The 9,344-nt window shown below is 43.3% G+C and overlaps 1 non-coding gene across 1 annotated transcript; it reads right to left on the bottom strand.

The window, feature by feature from the left end:
• Nucleotides 1-7,801: 7,801 nt before the first annotated feature.
• Trnat-cgu (transfer RNA threonine (anticodon CGU)) lies at nucleotides 7,802-7,876 on the bottom strand. Its single transcript has one exon. It is a non-coding gene; the product is annotated as a tRNA-Thr (tRNA).
• Nucleotides 7,877-9,344: the final 1,468 nt, after the last annotated feature.

Raw genomic sequence — 9,344 nt, 5'->3', positions numbered from 1 at the left:
CTACATTTGGTACCGGGGTTGCGTAGACAAGAGATTTCAAATGCCCCCATAAATGAAAGTCAAGAGGGTTGAGGTCAGGAGAGCGTGGAGGCCATGGAATTGATCCGCCTCTACCCATCCATCGGTCACCGAATCTGTTGTTGGGAAACGTACGAACACTTCGACTGAAATGTGCAGGAGCTCCATCGTGCATGAACCACATGTTGTGTCGTACTTGTAAAGGTACATGTTCTAGCAGCACAGGTAGAGTATCCCGTATGAAATCATGATAACGTGCTCCATTGAGCGTAGGTGGAAGAACAAACTAAAATGAGCTCTAACATGGAAATTAAGCGTTTCCGGACACATATCCACATAACATCTTTTTTTTTATTTGTGGGTGAGGAATGTTTCCTGAAAGTTTGGCCGTACCTTTTTGTAACACCCTGTATAACATATTCTTAGATAATTTGCAAACAGATGTTTCTTTCTTACACATAAAACATTGCAGAATAATCAACTGCAATTATTATATTACACATTGCGATATGTACTACGCTACTCAGACAATCCTCTTAGAAACAACAGCTTATTAAAATCTGTGTAAAAGAAACATTTAAGTGTCTACGGGTTGCGCACAGCCGTACAGTACGTAACACGCGCTCGCCAGCCGGTCTATCTGTAATGCTGACAATTTGACTGGTCAGTAGACGCGTATCCGGCCGCTGTGCGAGGCCACAGAGTAACATGTCTGTGGCGAGGCAGAGTGTGGGCCACTGGCCGTCATCTGCAGCGCGCCATATTAACTAGCGCGGCCTCGGGCGCGAATATGCCTGTTTTCTGAGCTCACCATGGAGCCTTTCGATACGACCGTAATTAGGATGTCAGACACAGTGATGATGGGTGCGCGTAGCGTCCGCGTTTTATAACCCACCTTTGTTGATAAAGCTGTTTAAACTTATTTCTCGGTGTTCGCGTATTGCCATACCTCAAGGACCCACCGCTTACAAATCCTGACAAAATATTCGTGTAATCATCATCCAGAGCAACAACACAAACTACCCTCTTATAGAAGTGGTGTCAGCATGGGGATAATTATGGAAAGTCTACAGTCCTGAAGGGGTTCAGCACAACGTGAACTTCGCGCAGCAGCAGCATGAACATCTTCCGACTAAGCGGGACATCCAACACTGGAATTCAGGTTGGTCTACTCCAGTTTGGCTAGAATACGAAAGGCAGTGATGGATTTTTATTTTAGATTTGAGTGACTCATTGGCGTTAAATTAGACGAAACGTCGCAATCCAGTCAAAGTAACGTTGTCGATCTACAAACTGTTATTAATGAACTGCAAGAAGAGATTCGGCAGTTAAAAGCAGGAAGAAGCGAGTGTAACATTCCAAAAGACTTGTCAAATGATAGTTCATGCTGTACAGCTACAACTACAATAAAGAATTTTTCATTATTGCCATCAGTACCAGTGTTTAGCGGGAAACCCGAAGATGATGTGAAGGTTTATTTTCGTAAACTTGAAGGTGCCGCCCTATTAGGGTCATGGACAGATTCCGATAAGCTAGTGGTTGTCAAATTACGAATTAACGGAGCAGCACAAGATTTCATTAGCGCGGAGCCTACTTGCGTGAAAACAGAAGATTACAATGAGTTTAGAACGACTGTTGTTCAGAGATTAAACGTAACAACGCGATCAGAGAGCAGCTTTACAGTTTGCGAATGCGACGAGACGAATCTATCGAGTAGTTCGTCGACAGAATTCGAAACATCAACGCTCAAATGTACGAGTTAGCAGAAGATGAAAATAAAATCGCATTCAGTTCTTCGAAGCCGATCAGAGAGCCTTGGACACATTTATTCATGGGTTGTAATTGAATATATTCTAGTATCAAATGTAACATTTACTGCTCCTTCTTTTAGCTTCTTTCAGGAAATGTATGTTCTGATATTTTCGATTTATCGAGCAGTTTAGTGTCCTACACCAGCCTTCGACAACATTTTTGATCCTGTACCGCTAGTTAAAAAGTTCCACTTTTCAGCTGGTATATTAAGATTCTCCATCGATTGACTGACCATATCAATCTGCTCAATATTTGTTATAAGATCTTCTCAAACTGTCTTCTAGATCGAATCCAACCATTGACAGACACCATTGTTGGAGAATAACAAGGAGGATTTCGTCATGGGAGATCTATTATCGACCAAATTTTTGTCCTACACCAGATCGTAGAAAAAAGGTGGGAGTTTGACCAAGAACTACACATGCTGTTTGTCGACTTCAGAAAAGTATGCGACTGCATTCATCGAAAAGTATGCTGAGGCTTCTGGAAGAGTTCGTTTTTCCCAAGAAACTAGTAAGCCTCAGGAAGGCCTGCCTGATGGATATTAAAGAAAAGGTAAAAATTGGAAATAAGGTGACTGAAACATTCAAAATAAAAACTGGGCTACGGCAGGGCGATGGGCTATTACCTGTTCTTTTCAATCCCGTATTAGAGAAGGTAACTCGAGAGATGTCATCTAATGAACTCATAGGAGTCCAGGTTGGGGATGTGAACATCAAGTACCTCGGACATGCCGATGAGATAGTGCTACTCTCTGGGTCGTATGTAGAATTAGGGAAAATGGCTGACGTTCTGGAAACAACAGCGAGGAAAATTGGACTTCAAATCGTGACAAGACGAAATACATGGTTCTACACGGTAGACATAATGAAACTCAAGAACCACTTCTAGCCTTACAGACAACAGAAGGTTCTTATCATCAAGTCAGGGAGTTCAAATATCTGGGCGCAGTATTAAGAGATGAACCTGTAAGGTGTCAGGCAAACCCAACACCTTCCATGAAAACCCTGACATGATAGCAAATGCGGCAGTATGTCCTGACATTAAATTAACCAAAGTAATACGATCAACGAGTGAGCAAATGGAATACCACAGACTAACACAAGAACGCCTAAATGCATGTCATACCTTCCCACCGTGAAACAGACGCAGTTCCGAGGGGAGAGACGAGAACAGAAGCAGAGAGCAGAGTCGTGTAAGCTAGAAGGCGCTACGATAAGGGACGGACACCCACATCGTCGTCCGTCCGCCAAGCTGACCCCCCAGGCCATGTTAAAAAATAGAGCCCTCCAGAAGAACAGTATAGATCTTATGATAACACTAAAAGGGCAACACCAGCTGCAAGTTTTAGCGTGAGAATATACGCGTCCCTGTTACGTAGCAAACATTAAAAACATTGCCCCACCACGAAAAGTATAACGTTTCTCATTGGATAGACAGAATTTTTGTAGGTGGAGCTTAAGGTTAACATTGAGACCCTGATTGGTCAGTTGAAAACACAGCCAGATAGCTTTTCTTAAACCAACTTTGGTAAATTGTTGTAAGGAGAAGTTAGGAGAGAGTTGCTTCTGAGACGGCGAGGTGTGTGGAGCTGCGCCGCCCGCCGCCCCCTGACGCTGACTAACCACCGACAAGATAATGGACGCACGTGATGCCACATAAGAGTGCATAAGGCTTCACTCAGAACTGCAAAAGTCTCATCTGTTACATCCCCTTTTTTGCGTAATACTAGTGTCGATCGTCAATTAGAGCTCATGGTATTCACATTTGCTACTAGAAGTTAAAATCTGAAACGCGATGATTTTTCTGTTATATAATCATTGAGAAGCCACATCAGCCACTGTAATTTACGACAAGTTAAATAAGTAATTAAAGATAATTGAGGGTCACTGTAGACCATTTTGATAGTTTTCTCTTTTATGAAACTTAACTTAAACCTAGATCTAAGCCTTTATCTTTCAAATTTTGGAAGTCCTCTTTAAATTTTTGGAAAACAAGCACTGTCTTTCCTACATTGACTGTTTTCCTTCAGTTATGCAATAGTCTCTTAATCTGCAGATCCGCTTTTTCAGATGGCCAAACATGATGTTATTCAGCCACGATCGTGGAATTTGTAATTTTTAAACCACCTTGGCACTTAGTCCGTTGGGAATTTACGCACAACAGCATTGTGTACTAATCACATTCTCTATGCAATTTTTTTTCTTTTTAGCTGTGACCACCCTGAGAAGGCATGGCTTTGCTTTCGTTGCTGTAGTTATTTCCACCACTCAAGGTGAATAGAACTCATGTAGCTTTCGCCAACAAACTTACGTCGAAATGAAGGCTGTCGACGAGGACACTGCCGGACTGGCTGGTGCTGTTGGTGAACGATAGGCGTAAATGAGCAGTGGGGAAAATCCACAGCGCAAAACTGGCTGGCATGGGAACTTGCGAAAAGATGAGAATAACACGCTCGGAGCAGGGCTATGTGGCCGAGCGGTTCTAGGCGCTTCAGTCCGGAACCGCGCTGCTGTTACGGTCGCAGGCTCTAATCCTGCCTCGGGCATGGATGTGTGTGCCGTCCTTAGGTTAGTTAGGTTTAAGTAGTTCTAAGTCTAGGGGACTGATGACCTCAGATGTTAAGTCCCATAGTGCTCAGAGCCAATTGAACCATTTTTTGAACATACTCGGAAAGCCCACGTAGCCTCTCGCTCGCTCACGTACATGATGTAGCCGATTCACGTTACAACCTATTTTTCAAAACCGTATATTCAATGCTAGAAGAAGGGGTAGTCTGGTAGGGCATATTCTGAGGCATCAAGGGACCACCAATTTAATATTGGAGGACAACGTGGAGGGTAAAAATCATAGGGGGAGACCAAGACATGAATACACTAACGAGATTCAGAAGGATGTAAGTTGCAGTAGGTACTGGGAGATGAAGAAGCTTGCACAGGATAGAGTAGCATGGAGAGCTGCATCAAACCAGTCTCTGGACTGAAGACCACTACAACAACAACAACAGATTCAGTGATGGATAGACATACATTTGTAGCATCCATGATATTCAGTGTCCAAGTCCTACACTGCAGGGAAAAAGCCTTAGTATATATCTGGAAATACGACGGCGATTTTCATCCGATGACGGCATATACCACCTGGGATTTAGTAGATGTACTGATAATGCTTTCAACGTCGTCTTCCAACACATAGCGTAGAGGCATAGCTACCAGAGTACCATCTGTGTCTACCCTTTAATAGGCAATGCTCACAGTCAGAAGGTTCAGACGTGTGAAGTAAGCAGGCAACCATGCCACAGAGTAGCAGTCGTACTACCTACAGCCAACTGAGTGGGTTTCATGGGGTGAGACTGTTGCCTTCCGAGTAGCGGAATGGTCCTTACACAGAAATGCCACAAGGTGGACGTGCTGCGGCGGTTGCGCAACGATGCTGGTGTCACGTGAACATTCTCACACCCATAACAAGGTTCTGGACGTTCATGCAGCACAGACGTCCGCCGGTACAGTCGTATTTTAAGGGCGGCACTGGCAGATTGTACAGCTACCGCAGCACACTTGTGAGCCCAGACGCGTAGACACTAACAGTTGCGAACCGGTTACTAGCTGTGGGACTAGGGACACGCACACCTCTAGTGCGTCTTCCACTCACACCACAGCGTCGACGTGCGCGACTCAACAGGTGTTCTTAGAGGATCACTTGGAAGATGGAATGGCACACCATGGTCTTCAGTAATGAAGCAGATTCTGTCTGCACGCAGTGATGGTCATTTGTGCGTACGACGTACAGCACACCTGGTGAGCACTGTCTCGTAGAGTGCCTTCGTCTGAGACACACAGGTCCCAAACCTTATGATGTGTTTGTGAAAGCTTATGGGACTTAACTGCTAAGGTCATCAATCCCTAAGCTTATACACTACTTAACCTAAGTTATCCGAAGGACAAACACACACACACACATGCCCGAGGGAGGACTCGAACCTCCAAACCTTATGGTCTTGGGTGCGATATGCTACAAATCTCGTCCACCTTTGGCGTGTCTGCAGGGTACGCTAACCAGCGCTCGGAACACGCAGAATGTTGTTAGACAGGAAGGTGACGCGTTGTTTCAGCAGGGTAATGCTCGCTCACACACTGCCCACGAAACTCAACGTGCTCTGCAAGACGTGCTGCTGTTTCCCTGGCCAGCACGATCGTCGGACTTGTCTGCTATCGTGCACGTGTGGGATATGATGGGACGAGAAGTGACTCCTGCAATTCACCAACCAGCAGCTCTTTGAGAACTAGGTGAACAGGTCGAGCAGGCGTGGAAAACATATCCCGCGACTGTATTCGCCACCTGTACGATCGACTGGATGCCAGAGTCAGTACCTGCATTGTTGCCCATGCAGGCTACACCACGTACTGATATGTATGTTTCGGCATGGGTCGATACCTGGTACCTCAGAAGCGCTTATGCTGTTGTTGTTGTGGTCTTCAGTCCTGAGACTGGCTTGATGCAGCTCTCCATGCTACTCTATCCTGTGCAAGCTGCTTCATCTCTCAGAACTTACTGCAACGTACATCCTTCTGAATCTGCTTAGTGTATTCATCTCTTGGTCTCTCTCTACGATTTTTACCCTCCACGCTGCCCTCCAATACTAAATTGGTGATCCCTTGATGCCTCAACACATGTCCTACCAACCGGTCCCTTATTCTTGTCAAGTTGTGCCACGAACTCCTCTTCTCCCCAATTCTGTTCAATACCTCCTCTTTAGTTATGTGATCTACCCATCTAATCTTCATCATTCTTCTGTAGTACCACATTTCGAAAGCTTCTATTCTCTTCTTGTCCAAACTATTTATCGTCCATGTTTCACTTCCATACATGGCTACACTCCATACAAATACTTTCAGAAACGACTTCCTGATTCTTAAATCTATACTCGATGTTAACAAATTTCTCTTCTTCAGAATCTTTTTCCTTGCCATTGCCAGTCTACATTTTATATGCTCTCTTCTTCGACCATCATCAGTTATTTTGCTCCCCAAATAGCAAAACTCTTTTACTACTTTAAGTATCTCATTTCCTAAACTAATTCCTTCAGCATCACCCGATTCAATTCGACTACATTCCATTATCCTCGTTTTGCTTTTGTTGATGTTCATCTTGTATCCTCCTTTCAAGACACTGTCCATTCCGATCAGCTGCTCTTCCAGCTGTCTCTGACAGAATAACAATGTCATCAGCGAACCTCAAAGTTTTTATTTCTTCTCCATGGATTTTAATTCCTACTCCGAATTTTTCTTTTGTTTCCTTTGCTGCTTGTTCAACATACAGATTGAATAACATCGGGGAGGGGCTACAACGCTGTGTCACTCCCTTCCCAACGACTGCTTCCCTTTCATGCCCCTCGACTCTTATAACTGCCATCTGGTTTCTGTACAAACTGTAAATAGCTTTTCGCTCCCTGTATTTTACCCCTGCCACCTTTAGAATTTGAAAGAAAGTATTCCAGTCAACATTGTTAAAAGCTTTCTCTAAGTCTACAAATGCTACAAACGTAGGTTTGCCTTTCCTTAATCTAACTTCTGAGATAAGTCTTAGGGTCAGCATTGCCTCACGTGATCCAACATTTCTACGGAATCCAAAATGATCTGTAAATGTAATCATTTCATGTATTCCACATGCACTGCTGCCACAACAAATCTTGAGTAAATTGGAAACCTCTATTAAGGGTCCACTAATTTCTTTTCCGGCATGTATTTTAGGGTCAAAAGATAAAAAAAGTTCGCGTTGTGACCAACAGAAAGAGACGAAGCAATACGACAGCTGTGTGCACTATGATTACTTCTGGACAATGTGTACCAGCAGTGGTTGTTTTTCCGAGACAAGTAATGTCTACCTTATTCGAAAAAATTAGAATTATACGTTAATACCTTCAGCTGCTGACGAGCGTTGATATATATCAACGGGGACAGGTTGAAACGTGTGCCCCTACCAGGACTCGAACCCGGGATCTCCTGCTTACGGGGCAGACGCTCTATCCATCTGAGCCAATGAGGGCTCAGGGGATAGTGCGACTGCAGCGACTATCTCGCGCGTGCCTCCCGCGCGACCCCCCTTCTCATCTGATATGTCCACACATTGAAAGGTGGCTACACTGAGCCACAGCGCCAAAAATCGCGCCAGAGAGTATTGTTCCGCCGCCTCCACTGGCAGTGATTATTGAGACGTAGCGGCAAGCAGTTCTTGCCGAGAAGTTGTGGTGGACACTGCTTGTAGCTGAAGTTAGAGTGAGATGTGGTAGTGGAGAGTGTTGTTCCATGTTTTAAGCAGTGGTTTGATGGGAGAGATAGCAGATGTTGTTCTAATGGAGATATTGTAATGGTCATAGTGCATTTGGTCAATATATATGGAGGTATTTTCTTTTATTCTTTTATTATTTGTGTGTCCTGAATAATGTGCCATTACAGGTTCAGTCAACAAAGCATCTGGCTTGTGTTCTTGTATTAGAGTGTAATTCTGCTTTCCTTACGCAATTATAATATTTCTAATTTTCTTTTATCACGTCAGTATAATTGGTATTTATAAATTCTTGTTTTGTTGAAGAAGAACCGTGCCAGATGTGCTTTGAGTCATACTACCACATACAGAACAGCTACACTTGTGCTTTGTTGGCTTCGTAGATTTTATAGTTGCTGGGGACTTAATTAATTAACTGTGTTAACGAAAATTTTCTTACATTCTTTGTTGTCATTCTAAGCAGTCAGATTGCGTACTAATACTAGTCAGGGCCAGCCGTTTACGAGACTTGCGTAATCGGACTTACAGCTACTAAAATTATTTGCATTTTCATTGAATTGTGGCTTATTGAGACGCCACGTGCATGGGGGCTTAATTATAATAAAGATGTATAAGAATGCTGTGCAAATACTTTTTAATTTTCTGTCGCTGTATGTCCGATTACGCTGTTTCGTAAACGGCTGGCCCTGACTAGTTTTTGTACGCAATCTGACTGCATGTAACAACCACAAAGAATGAAATGAACATTTCAGTTAATACAATTAATTAATTAAGTCCCCAGCAACTATAAAACCTACGAAACAACAAGCTCAAGTGTAGCTGTTGTGTATGTGGTAGTATGACTCAACGCACATCTGGCACGGTTCTTCTTCAACAAGACAAGAATTTTGTAAATATCATTTATACTGACGTGATAAAAGAAAATTAGAAATACTATAATTGTGCAAGAAACCCAGAATTACACTCTAATACAAGAACACACGCCAGATGCTTTGTTGACTGAACCTGTAATGAAGCATTATTCAGGACACACAAATAATAAGAAAATAAAGAACAGTAGTTAGTTACCTTAATTTATATTGACGAAAAGCACTCAGATCATTACAATATCTCCATTGGAACAACATCTGCTATCTCTCCCATCAAATAACTGCATAAACATGGAACAACACTCTCGACTACCGCATCTCACTCTGACTTCAGCTGCAAGCAGTGTCCACCACAACTTC

This window comes from Schistocerca cancellata, chromosome 3, assembly GCF_023864275.1.
Source record: "Schistocerca cancellata isolate TAMUIC-IGC-003103 chromosome 3, iqSchCanc2.1, whole genome shotgun sequence".
NCBI classification, from domain to species: Eukaryota; Metazoa; Arthropoda; class Insecta; order Orthoptera; family Acrididae; genus Schistocerca; species Schistocerca cancellata.
The sequence above is the reverse complement of the archived record's forward strand: the minus strand, read 5'-3'. Positions and strand labels throughout refer to the sequence as shown.